At 38.5% G+C, this 17,895-nt stretch overlaps 1 protein-coding gene across 1 annotated transcript in view; it reads left to right on the forward strand.

The window, feature by feature from the left end:
- Positions 1 to 17,895, forward strand: part of UNC13C (unc-13 homolog C) — a 4,920,764-nt gene that overhangs the window by 4,207,850 nt on the left and 695,019 nt on the right. The window lies entirely within an intron of this gene.

The following is a 17,895-nucleotide window of genomic DNA, read 5'->3' on the forward strand; positions in this document are numbered from 1 at the left end:
TTTTATTATGCTTAAGCCTAAGTAGAGCAAATTGTACCTGTGCTGTGTCTTAGAATTACAAATGGTTATATGCAATATGTAAATGAGTGGAAAAAGTTATATATGTTGAAATATAGACTATTATACTGACCTGTATAGAGGAAGTTGGTTGTACCATGTACATATATGCATTGTTGCACACGTGAAGTGTCTGTGATAAAGTCTAAGTACGAGTAATGTAGTTATACCATGTATACGTATAATGTAGTTATACCATGTATAAGTATAATGTAGTTATACCATGTATACGTATAATGTAGTTATACCATGTATTAGTATATACAGAATGCAGGTTAAATAATACATAATAAACAACAGGCTAAATAATTTTATTAGAACATATTCAGTGGAGTTGCCAGGTTTCTTTTGTGAACAGAGATGCACAAGTTACTTTGATTTAAGATTAAAAGGTAAGTAGGCCAGTAATGGAAATGCATCATTTTAGGATTCCCAACATGTTATATAACAGCTATAAGAAGAAATTAGCTTAGACCCCATGCAAAAACTGATGGTTTATATTATATGTTTAGATCCATTATAGAGATTTGGATTTACAGCATTGGTTATGTCTTCCTCCTGGCAGGTTAGACAAAAAAACTTTAGTAACCTTTCCTGAAGAAAGATGTTCCTGCTTGGCATCTAAAATATTAAATAATGAAGAGCAATAAAGACTGCATATTGTATTTTATACATACACACACAGACACACATATATATATATATATATATATATATATATATATACACACACACATACATACATACATACATACATACAGTATATATAGTGATGAGTGTGACCACTGTAGTCCTTTTTATCAGATTTTGCTACATTTTATTCCCTACACAATCTGATCCATTTGGAGCTGTTTTAACAATTTGCAATTTTAAGCCAAAATCAAAATTCTAAGCAAAAGAACATTAAATGTAACCTCCAAAATTAAAGGAGTTATTTATTTCCTGTGTGCATATTTATGTGTGTATGTGTGTGTGTGTGTGTGTGTGTGTGTGTGTGCGTGCGCGCGCATGTGTGCTCATGTGTGTGTGTTTTATTGAAACACATGTTCTCTATTTCCTAAGACTTGTTTTTTGTTTTGTCTTTTGGCTTTTTCCAGGTAAGGGGTCGCCACAGTGGAACTCTTGTCCGCTAATGATTGGCAGTAGATTTTTTACGAAATGCCGAGGTGCCAGCTCGACACCCAACCTTCAACAAAGGCACACCCATTTACACACACATGTCTTTCAAATGCTACCTAACCACGGGGAGGACATGCAGACTCCACACAGAAGGCACTCCCAGGCCACGCCGAGAATCGAACGGGAGAACCTCGTGCTGTGAGGTAACAACGCTACCGTCGTACCACCGCGGCATCCTCTCTATTTTCTATTTTCTAAGACTACACTTTTAAATATCTGCATATCCACATCAGTTTTAATGGATAAATGCACTAGTCTTGCGTTTCCACTGAACAGCACAACTAGTTAGTAACAGTATCTGTTATCACTATTCTGAGTTTTGCATTTAGTGTTATAGTATTGCTGGCAAACTGTACCTTGGAAAATAAATATCACTTTTAATTGTGTAGTTAGCAAACAAAACCTAATAAGTAACGTACTTAGCTCCAGGAAAAAACACATTATCACTGACTTTAAGAATGTTTGAAACCCATCTCATTTAATATTGATAAACTGTTTATTAAACCAGATGTCACAGATGTCAGGCATTCAAATTAGTTGCAATTAGAGAAAGACATGATTTTTTTTAGTCAAGATTCCTGTTCATTTTACAAATGTGTGTTTGCACTCTTAGCTATAATAATGAGTTTGATCATCTTCTTCAAAGGATATTGAACAATAATTTCATTGTGCATGATAAACAAAACAAAATCATAGTTAATCAGTTTTTCTAGACATTTAAATGTTAAATGTAATCAGATGTTTGAAATCTGTTACTCAGTTTTGATTGAAATTGCATTTAATGTCTGGAAAATAGAGACTTAAAAATAAATAATTAAAAATGTAATTGTTATTAAAATACTGTTAATTCTTTATTCACGTATGCATGTCAAGAATGCTATTTTTTACAGGAAGTAGCTTTTTAATGAATAAGGGTGTGTCATAAAAGTGCAGTTGCTTGTTTGACACATGACCTGTTGCCATATATCTTATGGGTTAATAGTTTTGCAAATTTCTAAAAGAATATGAAACCATATGAGAAAAAAATGGCATTATCAAGTTTGCTATGCAAAGCTTTATTTAAAAGCAAAGATAATCTATCACTGAAAACATTCAACAGTGATGTCCAGCCTTTCAGATAGCTAGTAAGAATATTGCAGAAAATTACTGATAAGGCGCTTCAAGGTTACCTTTAGCTTTTGGGGTTACTTTAGGGATCGTTTCTGTTTTTTGAAAAATGCATTTTAATGTACTTTTGTCTGGAGCAAAGTCCCTCCTTCCTACCTCCATGCTAAGGATATGACCAAGCACCTGCCTTCTTAGTATTCTAGTCAAGTCCAGAGTCACTGCACTTTGGGGAAATATGTCTGTCGTTGTAGAGCTCACCATTGGCAAATACGAGATTTGAAACCAAAAAATATGTGTAACTTGAAGTAGACAATATGAAATTTATCCAAAGTATAGCAGTTAGTGCATATTATTAAGGTGCAAAGTTGTTAATAATCTGCTTCCTATAGTCCGAAGTCTTTAGTACTCCTGAAGATCAAGAAAAAATTTAAGAAAATGTATATAAATATATTAAGCATAATGGAAACCATTTTATAATCACATAAGATGAGGAAGGAGTAAAGACACACAAACTGATAAACTGTGTATAGATTCTAAAATTTATTCTCAGATATAACCGATTATAGATATATTTACAAAATCTTATGTAAAACAGTTTTGCTCAACAAGCAGGGTGATGAACTTTCCTAGTGACACCCAGGTGACCCCAGGTACTGAAATCAAATTAGATTATATTGAAAAAGAACTATGCAAACTGGATCCAAACAAAGCACAGGGAGGATATAGAATTAGTAATAATGACCTGAGAACACTTCAGAAAGAATGTACACTACCATTATATCTATTATTTACTAGATTGCACAAATATGGGGAGATTCCTCAAGATTGGAAACATGCACTTGTTAAACCTGTCTGTAAGGGAAAGGGTAGTAGGACAAACCCAGAGTTATGCAGACCCTTAAGTTTACTTTCATATTGTGGAAAAATAATGAAGAAGGTAATATTGGATAAGTTATTGTCAGAACTGGAAAGGTTGGGACTTGAAACAATATATCAACATGCATATGTTGAAAATAGATCTATCACCGCCTGTAACATGATGTTCTATAACAACTTAACAACAACTATGAATGAAAAATTGTGTTGTGATGTAATTTATATAGATTCAACTTCAGTATTTAATAGGGTCATATACAAAACACTGACCAATACATTAGAACAACTTGGTATTAATGTTCTCTTGATAAGATGGATAGCCACATGGCATACAGAAAGGACATGGCAAGTATCATACAGCAACTGGACAGGTGAAATTTGAAGTGACAGTCATGGTGTCTTACAGGGTTCTTTCCCAGGCCCATACTTGTTTAGATTGTAACTTTCAGATCTATCTTTTTATTCTAAGGTGTTCCACAGTCTGTATGCAGATGACTTGTAATTGGGTAAACTGATTACTGTGCTACAAATAGGGCATGTCTGTAAAAACACTTGACTAAATTGACCATTTGGGCACAGGAGAATAATATGCTGATAAATACATCAAAAACTAAGCATATGAGATTTGCAAGATATAAATTGAAATGTGAATATTTAATATAGCACACAGTGATTGAAACCGGATATTTTTTTAAGGACCTGGGTATATGGGTAGATCCAGCTTTGAGTTTTTCTAATTATATCAACCAATTGGTTAATGATAATTGTAGAATTACAGGTTGTATAAAATATGTATAAAATCTAGGAAATCAGAAATTATGAAGACATTGTTTGTTAGTTACATTAAACCCAAACTAGAGTATGGAATAACAATATGGAAACTTTATAAGAAAACAAGCATGCATAAACTGGGAAGAGTGCAGTGGAAATATACCAAGGGCATCCACGGATGTGAAAATTTAAGTAATTATGAAAGACTAAAATATCTGAACTTGTACAGTGTCTTTTATAGATATTTAAGAGGAGATCTTATTCAGGTATATAGGCCATTTAGAGCTAACTACCTCTGGGAAATTTTGGGGTTATCATAAAGTATTAAAGAATCATCAGACAACCTATGTAGATTATATAGGAATGAGAGGTGTACCAGTTAGTTCTCTGAGACACCAGCTGATCTATGAAACAGATTACCAACTTCTATTAATGCAAGCACTACACCTTGGACACTTATTATGGGAATTATTGTTTTGGCATATTGATAGGCATTATTGCCCATGCCTGAAATATTTGTATGTATGTATGTATGTATGTATATATGTATGTATATTCTATGTGTCTTAATGATGATTTGGCCACTATAGAAAAAATGCAATAGACAGAGCTCACAGCTCACAATACCTAGGAGCAACACGTTTATTTAAAGTAAACTTTTAAATTCAAATGAATGACTACCAGCAGCCATTAGCATACCATTATAGAATGAGGAAAGGCAGCCGTATGGTTTCAAATTAGGTACTTCCCTTGTATGTGCTTACAGGATCATCGCGATAGGATATATGTCAGTATTCATGTGCACTGTGGGGTTTAGTGGGAAAGTTTGGTGTAACAGGGGCATGCTCTAAATATTACAAATGATGAGAACAGTACTAGGAAGCTAACATTGCTCAGCCATGCTTCTCAAGCCAGTAGTATTTTCTGGGTCAGTATAACTAGCTGTCAGCTGACCTTCTTTGCACAGCTGCTCCGTACCTGGCTTGTTAATGGCAACTATCTGCAATCCACTACAGGGTCTACATTTCAGGGAGTTTTTGTATTATGTTGGATTGTAGTATGCAGCATTTTCTATGTAACAGCCCTACACCATGAGGGCCATGTTTGAGAATAGTCCCTTAGCTTATTTATACGTTTGCATAGTTTCTAAAGTTATAAAACACTGGAGGCCAAATTCATTAATGCCTGTACTGAGTGTACAATGTCTTTCTTCAAGAAGATCCCTACCACATTTTTGTGCTTTCTAGTCACTCTGAAAGATTACACTATATCTGCACTTTGTGGTAACCTTTATGAATTCCTCTCAATATTTAAGACTGAGTGAAAATCAGTAGGAAAACTAAAATTAGGAGGAAGAAGGTGCGTGTTATGCTTGTGCTATCTGTTCACTCAAAACAGAGTACACTTAGTGTAGGGATTAATGAGTCCCATTGAGGGTTTAATAACAGTACAACATATCCATACTACCTCTAACCAATAGGAGAGAGGATTAAAGTAACTATATTAGCTATGAAATGCTGGTTTTTGAAAGAAAAGATAAAGAAACGTTAAAAGGTAAATCAAGATGGGAAGAAGTTTTATTGGTATTTATTGCTGAGTATTGATTTTTAGGTTTGAATAGACTGGGATTAATTGAGGTTAATGAAGCTATTCTATCGGTTAAGTATAAGTTAATGATAGTGCAATCTGAGTAGGGGTTTAACTGGATGTGGGTTGGGGTTAGTTTTAGTGCCAGGGTTAAGTACATAGTTAATGGTAGATAAGAATTTCTTAGGGCTATTTTGTGGGCACTTCAAAGGTTATTGTATAAATTTTTTTGTCTTTTATTACTTGCCTTTTTACCTTATTGCAGAGGAAATCTAAAGTGTTGCAAGTTAGGAGCAGTTTGATTTTTTAGCCATTTTGTCCAGGCTTTATTTCTATGTGACATTAACTGTTGGTTGCTTTTGTTAGGCAAGGAGCATAATTGATTTTTATTCTTTTTGAGCAATATAGAGCAAGGCTGCTTAGGATATTTAAAAATACATTATTAAAGTGCTCAATTGAATTATCAAGATTTAGAGGTTCCCTTTGATTCTTATTTGGCTTTTTGGTATGGCATGATAGGTCTGACTGTAGGAAGGTGCTGTTGTAAACTCTAGATATTGTGGCATTATTAGTTTATAGATGGACAGAGGCAGAGTCTGAGAATGAATGTGTTATTATAGCATCATTAATTTATGATTGGATTAGGGACAGATTTTAAATGTTGCTCTTACTAACTTAGAAAGTTGATAAAATAATAGGTTTTGCATTAGAATGAATTGTTTGAAGGATGTGTAGTCTTAAAATCAAATGTTTGTCATTATTTAATTACTTCAATTCTCAGCTATTTGCCAGAAAAGTACAGATTTTAGGAGGAATACACCAAAAATATGAGGCAAAAATCTGGACATTCTGCAAAAATCTGTACAGTTGAGAGTTATGTAATGTATTAAAACCTGGTTGCCTCGTGGTTTTGGCATCTTTTCAGGCTTGTTGGCTGTTGGTGAAGCACCCACCAAGAGGAGAAAACGCTGAGAGAAGAAAGGAGCCACTTTTGAGATTTTAAGTATTTTTCCTCTGTTTATTTGCTAAGTTTTTCTGCATAGCCACCTATTTTGAGCATTTTCTGGCTTGTTAAACTTGATTTCTGCATTAGTAACTGTATTTAGAGCACAACCTAGAGCTGTTTACTGAATTTCCTGTTTGCACTTATTTTTAAAATCGTTTTTTTCTCAAAACTTGCATTTTATCTGTCTTTGGCCTAGCACTCTTGTGTGGGGTCATTTACTGCACTGTTATAGCTTGTTGATACTTGTGAACCTCTGCTATCTCTGAAAAAACAAACAAAAAAAATCTTGCTTTTTTCCCACTTTTCTGAGATTTAAAAAAGTTCAGTTACAGGCTTGCTGTTCTTGAACTGTTTGTAAGTTTCTGTGAGGCCATTTTTTGCTTGGGCTAAAGGGACGTCTCTTTGTTGATCAGTGGCAGTGAAAAACATTGAGCAGCCTGCCTGCCCCTGTGGGAGTGGTTACTGACTTGAAACTGTAGTTTTATTGGCCATTTTGGGTCACTTCCAAAACTCCTTCATCTTCCTCTCTTAAAGCCCTCTTTTGCGTGGTTTTGCGCGTTTTTGTGCATAGCGCAACAGCGGGCAGTGCCGCCTAATTGGGTTTAAACTATTCCCGGCTCCACAAAGTCTGCTCTTCACTTTTTCCCTTAGAACTGCTCTATCTCTCAATTTAAACACCATATTCTCATTCTAAGGCCCTTCACTGGTCCAATTAAGTAATCCTACAAGTTAGCACTATTAAACCATAAGCACTACTTACTCTTATACTCTCTACAATTACCCTGTCCTCTATTGGTCCGTCTTAAATTCAGTTTCCCTATATTACTCTAGCATGTCCAAAGGTCAGTCAATGGTATCCTCTCCAGTCCAGCTGGTGAATCTGGGAATTTTGAGGCAATGTTACAACTGTCTCATGTACACGGACAACCCTCTCCTCCTCCAAACAGGTTCAAATTTATGTGAGAGATGCAACTATTTAGCCAAACTGGAGGCTGAGCTCTCTCATCTCAAAACTGGTGTAACCAGTCAGGAGGAGAAGGTAACCTCACATAGCACAATTCCAGTATCACATAGTCCCACCACATCAGCGAACCAAACACATAAATACACAAAAACATACTCGGAGGCTCTAAATAAAAATCTACCTAAGCAAGAGAGACCTCCAAAGCAGACATCCAAGAAAAACACTACCTCAAAACAAAACACACACAACACATAACCCACAAAGTCAGTGTGCCAAGCAGCCACAGCCCTTAAGGCTGAATAACACACCTGATACTCTTGTAATAGGTGACTCTATTGTCAGACACACTGACGTCCCGCTCACCAGGCTGAATAAAGAGAAGGTCACGGTGAGCTGCCTGTCGGGTGCTAGGATCCGCCACATAACGCAAGCACTCAGGTCACTCCAAAGCAAATACAAATATGACTCAGTCATTGTACATGCTGGTGTGAATGACCTGAGACGTACCTCCCTGGACTACATGAAAAGAGACATAGAGGAGCTCTCTGATCATGTAGCCCAGGCTGGTATGACCCTGACCTTGAGCAGCATCTTACCCTCACCTAGAATGATGCCACAGTACAAAGACAAAATGATCGATTTTAACAATTGGCTAAAATTTTGGTGTCATTCAAAGGGGATCCAGTGTCTGTCAGCCTGGGATGACATGCTCGACAAGCCACGTTGCTTTGCTAGGGATGGCTTGCACCTGTCACCACTGGGCTTTCAGATATTGGCAAAGGCTCTTGCCACCCCCCTAGTGCCTTTTTTAGGCAAGGCTCAAAAGTCAAACCCACCCCCATAGACAGCACAAGGAACAAGAAACTAAGGGTAATGCTGCTAAACGCCAGAAGTCTTAACCTCAAGATGCACGCACTCGAAGCTCTCCTCAGTATGGAGAACATCGATATCTGTGCAGTGACAGAAACCTGGTTCAAGGCTCCAGAGAGCACCCCAGCACTACCAGGCTATACCTCATATCATGCTTTTCGCCCCAAAACCCGGACCGAACCACAAAAGGAGGGGGAGTTTCCATATTTATCAAGAATATCCACACCTCCAGGTTAGTGGCATTGCACGAAGTATCGGAGACCATCCATGTGCAACTAACAGTGGGCAAGACTGCTTTTCAGTTTATAGCATCCTACAGACCACCCTCTCAAAGTCAGGAATCCCACTCGGCTTTCCTGAAAACATTGGAGAACATGAAGATCTCTCCGAACACCATTATATTGGGCGACTTCAACTACCCAAACATTGACTGGGAGCACTACTCAAGCCCCAGCACCTTAGCCCAAAGGTTCCTGGAAATTATAAACTCAAATGCTATGGAACAGCTAGTCACCACTCCCACAAGAGGTCCAACATACTAGACCTGATCATTACCAACATGGGGACTCTATGCTCCACACCAGAAGTATATCCCTCATTGGTAAGATCAGACCATAAATTAATTTCACTGGATGTCCACATCCCGACCCCACCCCAGCCCAGAAAACCACAGTGAAAAACTTCTCAAAAGTGAACTTCTCACTTCTCAAAACCGAAGTGGAATCCTTCAAGGCCCCAGAGCCAGTGGAAACTATGGCCCAAACTGCAGAATCCTATATAAATGCATTCTACGGACATCTCCAGGAATGCATGGATCATGCTATCCCAAACAAAACCAAGACCCAATCATCCAAAGGCAGGCGTCCAGTCTGGTGGACCCCTGCCATAAATAAACTGTACAACAGAAGGAGGAAGCTACTACATGATAGAGCAAAATCCCTAACAGGGAAGGCATCTCTGATCAGTACTAGCAAAAAATTACGATCCCTCATAAAATCCTCCAAGGCCAGCTTCGAGAGAAAAATTGCACAGGACACCAAAGACAATCATAAGGCTTTTTTCAGTTATGTTAGAAACCTGGGATGCAACTCCCAGACTTGTTCTGAGTTGATTCTAAACGACAAAAAATACACTGAACCCACAGACATCACCAATATCCTGGCAGACAGATTCAGTGCAAACTTCTCCACCCCCTCCCCCCCAAAAGAGAAAGTATCTATCCCGGCAAAGGGCTGCCTCCCAAACATCTCTGATGCTCAGGTGAAGGCTGCCCTCTCCAAAGCAAAAAACACTGCTTCCATGGGACCAGATGGCATCCCAGGTTGTGTCCTACATGAACTCCAAGAGGAACTAATCCCTCAAATAAAACAGCTATATAATCTCAGCCTCACTACAGGATATGTGCCCACAGAATGGCATACAGCAACAGTCGTCCCACTCCACAAAGGTGGAGCCTCTACGGACCCTGGAAACTATCGCCCCATAAGCCTGACTAGCTTAGTCTGCAAGGCTATGGAGAGGATCATCATGGAGCTCATAAACAAAGACATTGGGGACCCACAGACACTAGATCCTACCCAGTTTGGCTTTGTCAAGGGCAGATCCTGCCTTTTGAACCTGGTTGACTTCTTCGAAACAGTCACCAAAGCCATAGATGAAGGGAAGGTAGTCCACACAGCCTATCTGGACCTTGCAAAGGCATTTGACACAATACCCCACTCGGGCATCATAGCTATCCAGCTTAAATATAAACCCCTATGTCACAAGATGGGTCGCAAACTGGCTCAAAGACAGAACCCACAGAGTGAGAGTTGCTGGAGCCATGTCAGACTCGAAACCGGTCACTAGTGGCGTCCAACAGGGTTCTGTCCTGGGACCACTCTTGTTCGGTATATACTTTTCTGAGGTACAGGCAAACATGGGAGGACTATGGCTCACCAAGTTCGCAGACGACTGCAAACTGGGTGCCATAGTCAACTCTCCAGCTGACACAAACATCCTTCAAAAAGGTCTCACAGAGACAGATAACTGGTGCCAGCACCATGGTTTAAAGCTAAATGCCAAAAAATGTATAGTCATACCCTTTGGCAAAAACAATGTGCCCACAAATTACCACATAGGCGGAAACCCATTAAGTACAGAGAAAGTTATTAGGGACCTGGGGACCCAAGTTGATAGTAATCTCTCCTTTGAAAACCACATTGCCAAAGTGGTTAGAAAGACCTTCTACATAGCCCACCTCATCACGAAGGGTTTCACATCTAGATCAAGAGAGGTAATCGTGACCCTTTATTCATCCCTTATCAGGCCCATCATAGAATACAATGCCCCTTTTGGGATGTACCTTACCCGACACCTGCAGCAATTAGAAAGACCCCAAAAGTATCTCACCAAGAGGATCAAGGGTCTCAAACATATGCCATATGCAGCTCGGTTAAAAAAACTCCAGCTCTACTCAGTTGCATACCACCTACTTCGAGGCGATCTATGCCTGACATACAGAGCTATGTCAAATCCAGAATTAATGGACATGCTCCACCTCAGTAAATCTAAATCCCTTAGAGCCACACGCTCGAGGGACTTGAACCTCAGCACAGAAATAAATAGAACTTGCTGGAGGGACAGGTTCATAACCCAGAGGCTCCATTCGCTCTGGAATAGAATTCCAGTTCATGTGAGGCAGAGCACCTCACTGAATCTCTTCAAGAAGAATCTCGATAGGTGGATGGGGGATCATAGGTTTGTCCCAGGGATTACTCCCGTGTCACTATTAGACAGTGGCACAGTAAACTAAACCTTAAAAAGGGCACAGTATACTCAAATCAAGGGGTGGCGTAAGCCATACAGAATCGGGCTAGGCTTATAATTGCCCCAGGGCAGATAGCCTAGTATGAACCTATGAACCTATGAACCTAAGAGGTAGTATTTACACATTAAAGCCTACTGGCTTTTCCTCATGTTTCTCTGGTTACATCCTACTGATGCCTGTAGGCTATTAATATTGCCTATTTATATTTAAATTATTAGTTCCAGCACCCTGCTGCATACAAGTTACTGAAATATTTCATCTTAAAGGTTACATGATGGACAATATAACTGCATTAATACTTGGCCTCTGTCTGGTGGGGTAAAGTGACATTAATTGTTCTTCATATAATAATTATTTATATTGTCTTACATTTTATATTTCTCTAAATATCTCAACAACCAAGTGGAACAGACAGAAGTGCTTAGCCTCATATGAAAGGTGTCAACTGGATAAACAGAATGCATGTAACTTGAGTGTTTATTGAGATATTGTAAGTTTTTTACAAAACATTATAAAGCTAGTAGTCAGCAGGCAGGATTCATTAATACCTACACTAAGTGTACACCATTCTGACTGAATAGACAACACAAGTATAATCTCACCTTCTTCCTTTTAATTTTAATTTTCCTACTGATTTTCTTGCAACCTTAAATACTGAGGAGGATTCATAAAGGTTACCACAATGTGTAGACTATGTCTGTATTTAGGATATTCTTTCTGAGTGAATATGCAGCACAAAAAATGTAGTAGTGATGTTACTTAATACATATAAGATACACTTAATTTACACTGGTGTAGGCGTTCATGAATCCAGCCTGCCATGTTTACTGTGAGTCATAAAATGCACCTTAAGACCTAGAACCTTAAGAATACCACCACTATAAAACCAGTCAGTGCTGAAGAGTTTTTTTATTTACACTTTTTTAGAAACCCCCGTGGTTGCAGAGATATGAACATTTTTTTTAAAAATGTGAGGCCATAATTTGATTTCATCAAAAAAAATTAGGTTCAGCCCATTGGAAGTTATATTGCAAACCACCTTAGCTCCATTGGAGGGAATGAGTTAAGTAACTGTAGCTATTGTACTATCATTAATTTATGGGTGACAGGGGTACTTCAAAGCACTTGTTAGAGGGTAAGTCATCTGGGCTTGAGTTTTGTTGATTTTAAGTGTCTGAACAGCCATGTATAACTTAGCTACACTGATAAAGAGCATTTGAAGGGGACAGAGATCAGGATAGTTAAGTCCTAGTAGAATGTCTTGAAGACTTCCAAGTTTTGGTGGACACAAATTCCAGTGATGATTTGCTGCATAATAACTTCAGTAAAATTTAAACTTCTGTGTATCATTCTCATTTTGTCATTTGATTAAATAGCTATGCTCTTTGGGAAATATTGAATAAAAGTATGAACAAAGTTTCTTAAGCAGGGTCTGAGAATACAAATCTTTCAGATATTATTTATTAATAGGACTATTAGTTTCTTGAAAGAGGATGCTAGACTTTATTTTTGATTGTGTGTCTCTAATATCCCTATGTATTCTAACAGTGGCATTCCCCTGTTTGAAGAAGAGCTCTGAGAAAAGCATTTTCAAGCATGCCAAATTATGCTGTGTAGCTCCACTATAATATAGATGGCAATCAAAAGACAGTGAGAACGTTCAGCTTGTGTTACTAAGAAGTACTTATATATACTATAATATGGATGGCAATCAAAAGACAGTGAGAACGTTCAGCTTGTGTTACTAAGAAGTACTTATATATACTATAATACGGATGGCAATCAAAAGACCAGTGAGAACGTTCAGCTTGTGTTACTAAGAAGTACTTATATATACTATAATATGGATGGCAATCAAAAGACAGTGAGAACGTTCAGCTTGTGTTACTAAGAAGTACTTATATATACTATAATATGGATGGCAATCAAAAGACAGTGAGAACGTTCAGCTTGTGTTACTAAGAAGTACTTATATATACTATAATACGGATGGCAATCAAAAGACCAGTGAGAACGTTCAGCTTGTGTTACTAAGAAGTACTTATATATACTTTACAAAGTTACCAGGCTTTGAAGGGAGACTTAGTACAATGAGTGAGTTATGGCTGAAAAATACTGTGAGATATTAAAATTCTTTCAACTGGGGTAAATGTTTAATGAGTTGTTGAAAATGACTACATTGTTGGGTGTGACATGCAAAGTGATTTCCTGTACCTCTAGTTTTTTTTGCTCTGTATACAATTTTATGCAGTGCAAATTTGCTGTGTTTGGTGCTCATGTATCTTGAATGTTCATCAAACAATACAAATTCTCTATTACTATTGCTGGTCCTTTGGAAATATGTGTAAGTGGTGATGGTATTTACTTTAGCAATAATATATGACTGGCTGTGGGTATCACAGGATTTACCAGTGGTTAGCATTGTTTGATCATGAGGGAAAGCCCAAATGATTAAATAAAGCCAACCATGAGTAAATACTGTAATACCTCATCTAGAAGTGGGTCATTGCTTTTATGCAAGTACATTATTTAAGAAACAAATTAGTTAACTTTCTTAAATAATGTCCTTGTATAATGGCATATTTGTCTTATGCTATGTTCTTACATTCACCATTGCAGTATTCTTAACAAATGGGATTCCCTGCTCATTGAAGGATGAATGTCTGGTCAGTATACCAAAGACTACTTGTTCCTTTTAAAAGGTATGCCAAACATCACACAAATGCTCCTCGCATAGCATAGGGCATAAAAGTGATGTTCAGGCCTACCAAAATCAGAACTTCTTTGCCGCCAGTCTGAACGCATCTTTTAACTGTTGGTTTACCTGCATCATTTTTCTGCCAGTTGAATGCATTTTTATTCTCCAGTTACCTACGGTTGTTTGCTGACTTCTAATGCAGTTGCAGATAAGTGCCCCATTGTGGATTTTGTTTTTTCTTAGTTTTTTGTGCTTCTTGGGGTTAATGTCATCTAGGAAGGTTAAATGCAAGTGTGTGAGACAGATTCCCCAAAAAGACCATCAAGATAATTATCTTTTTTTTACTAGGAGCTTCTCATGACCATATGTCTTGTTCTATTTATCAGGATTTCATTCTGAAAACCCCTTGCAGTAGACTTTCTTCCTTTTCCTTGTATCTTGAGAACCAACATGTGATGTCCCCACACTGAGCCAGTAATCAAGGAACCTGAATCCTCACCACTGACACTGGAGAGGGATGTTCACTTGGAATACAAATTAATACACTGAGTATTTCCAGATGTAGCTCTCTGCACCAAAAAAAATTTCCCTTAAGAGCACACAGGGACCACACTGAGTCTGAGGGTCTGGATCTCTCTATCTGTCTCCCTCCAGCTCCCCAGTAAGACTGCCCACTCGTTCAGCTGTAGGGTTAGTTCTTCAGCTAAGTGTCCAAGCCAAGTCCTCCAGCACCCTCTCTGTGAAACCAGTGCTTTGTGTCCCTGCTCCAAGTAGCTGACACACACACTTACACACACATACTGTGAGATATGATTTTTCACACACACATGCCTAGGAAAGGCTGGCACAGGTTTACCTTCTGTGCCCCCATTCTGTCCAGGGTATAAGGTAGTTATCACTGTCACCACACACTCCACAATCAGCTAATCTAAGGTCCTTAACATAGGGCTCCAATTATACTGTATAATATGAATACTAATATAAATGTTAGTAGTTAACCAGGACAGCCAGGCTCTCTGGAATGGCCCACACAGTATCACCAATTAAACATAAGTACTCTCAAAGGTTAAATACTTTCTAAATGGACCAGCCACAATAAAGGTTTTAAATATATTTAATAGTAAATATTAAACAAACATGAAAATACTGACTATATATTTATAGTAAACCACAGAGTTCAAATCATAGGAAATACTGAAAGTAACATTGATGGACAGACTCAGACAAATAAAGAAAAAGAATATGTAAACTAAGCTTCACTATATTTTCCAGACTGAATCTATGAGAATTACTATTCCCTACTTAATAGAGCAAAGCAGATGATGTGGTGAATGGTCCTTCTTGTTGTCAGGCCCAAGACAGAATACTGAATACTGAGAGATTTTTCTTTGCAATATCTAAAATTTCCAAGATGGCTGGCAGAATGACCTCATCTGGTCACCTGACTCTAGGTTCTCACACTATTCCCCTTTGAAGTTTGAGACAGGATGTTAGCATAGATGTGATAAGATGCATATCTAAAATTTTGCTAATGTCTGTGGCAGTGTCTGTGTCTTCTCTTCTTTTTACTGAGCTAATGAGCAAAGGCTTCTTCCAGACATGCTGTATCTGGTTCTCTACAGACGTGTGAGATAAGCACTTCAATAGCCCAACAGGTGGTCCAGTTGACAGTATTTTTCTTAAAGTAAGAAGTAAGCTAGCTGTTAATCCCCTTCTCTTACAGTGGTCCTTTGCTAACAAATGTATGTTCAGTCTCACTTGTATATTCCTTCTGTGTCCAGCAGGACCCACTATTGATACATTTTTAACACTAGCAGCTTTAGTGATACATTTGTTTAACACTAGCAACTTTACAAACACATTTTGATACAGTTCTAATACACTTGTAACATAAGTATCTGTACAAATCAGTTTGATATTCAAATGCCAGAGTTTTACTACATTTGTAACACAAGCTTATTGCATAAATAATTTTGATATTCAAAGGACATATCATTCTTTACAGAACTCCAACTGCCTATGCTGTCATTAGCTCATATCATAAAACAGCGTCTTAAGCTTCTTGCTAAAGATACAATGGAAGGAATCTTCCGTCCTGAGGGTCAGCCATTAGGGAAGAAGAAGAAGGTGAAAAAGGTATGACTGGAATCTTCCTCTGTCCGACATCTGCCAGGTGTTTCTCTCAAGGCTGTTATAAACCCAATGGCTCACTCAGCTGTGTTGTTGGGTTGTTGGAGTTCTCTGCCATGACCATGTTGGAGGCTGGTGAGGGTCTGTCTGGCAGCATGTCCAAAGGGGCTTTGCAGGCATCCGTCTCAGATGTTCAAGGGGAAATATGAATGATTTTTTTCAGAGGGGCCCAGGGGAGTTCTTCAGTTTTTGGTTGGGGAAGAAGTTCTTACTATGGTTCTTGACTGCTGTCTTGGGTCTGAGCCTCCTCAGTTTTTTGGAGGAGACATTCCCTTAAAAAAAAAATTAAACATGTTTTTTTCTGCTCCTAGGGATCCACAAAGTGAGCAGCAGGCTTTCACTCAGGGGCTATTTACTGCTTTAATGTCCTTAAAGCCTCCTCAAGGGGTTTCAGTTCCTGCTCCTCCTTGGTTCTCTACTCCCCTTAAAAGGCCTTGAGAACAGGATTCTTCTGAGGATGAGTTGAATTTGGATAATGAATTCCTGACGTATTCTACTTAAATTCCTTCTCCTTTAGACTATGGGTCAGAGGAATAGGAATCTATCAGTCCAAATGTTCCTTTTGAGGAAATTTCCTTTGGGGACACACTTTCTAGGATAATGGATTTTTAAGTGAGATTGTGCTCAGGCCTGTGATATCCATAGGAGGTACTATGAGTTTATGCAGCTGGAATCCTGTTTTGGTTGCTTTGCTGGATGCTTTTTCCAATGCCTGTCATGCACCTGAATCTCTGTCCCTGCTCCCAAGAAGCATGACAGGTTTTATAGAGTGTCTGAAGATTGTTATTTTCTATATAAATGTCCTGCTTCTGACCCCTGTGTCATGTCCTTAGCCACTGATAAGCCATCTTATTTGCTTCCTTTGCCCAAGTTAGTGCCTTCTGACAAGGATAGCAGAACTAAGGAAAGGTTGGGTAAGAAGATTTACACCTCTGCTACCCTAGCTTTTGGGGCTATTAATTATCGGACCCATATGTCTAGGTATGTGTTGGCTTGTCATTCTCGAGCCTGTCAACTTATTTCTGATTTTCCAGACTCCAAGGGTAAAACTTCTTTTTTTTCTTTGCTAGGGACTTCCTCTCAAGTCATTCATCATTCTAGTAAATGTTGCTATGATGCAGCAGATGCCTCCTCTACGGCTCCTGTTTTTGGTTCGGTAATGAGGGATGAGGAGGTATGCTTGGCTTAGGCTTCAACCTCTACCAGATTATATTAAAGGTAAGTTGATGGATGTTCCTCTGGATTCTATACTTTTATTTGGGGAAGCTGCTGCTGGTTTGTTTAAGTCTCTTAAGGATAAGGGTAAGGGCTTAGAGGAGCTTACATATGTGTTTATTTCTCCTATGCCTACACTTCAGAGAAACTATCCCGCTAAGCCTGCCTTTGTTCGTAGGCAATCCCGCCTTTCTACTAAAGGTAAAAAGAGTGGCAAACAGGCTCCTCCTGCTAAGGTTACTCAGTTTTCAGGTACTCAGAAGGTTTCCTTTCCAGATAAACAAGGTGCTGTATGACTCTGCATCTCTTCCCAGCCACATTCCTCTTTCTCTTCACCTTTCTCTTTCTTTTCCTGTTTGGCTTCATATCACTTAGGATTCTTGGCTTTTATTGATTATTTATCAGTGGTACTTCATGGTGTGGAGATCCCATCCTCCTGTTATGGGCATTCTTCAGCCTCCTCGGGAACAACTTCCCTTTTTTTTCAGAGGTTCTTCAAAATCCCGTGACACAGGGTACTATACAAGAGGTGCTTGTGTCACAAAGGGGGGAAGGGTTCTACTTCA

The sequence above is a fragment of the Protopterus annectens genome, chromosome 7.part1, assembly GCF_019279795.1.
Source record: "Protopterus annectens isolate FY-2018-M chromosome 7.part1, PAN1.0, whole genome shotgun sequence".
In the NCBI taxonomy this organism is placed as follows: domain Eukaryota; kingdom Metazoa; phylum Chordata; order Ceratodontiformes; family Protopteridae; genus Protopterus; species Protopterus annectens.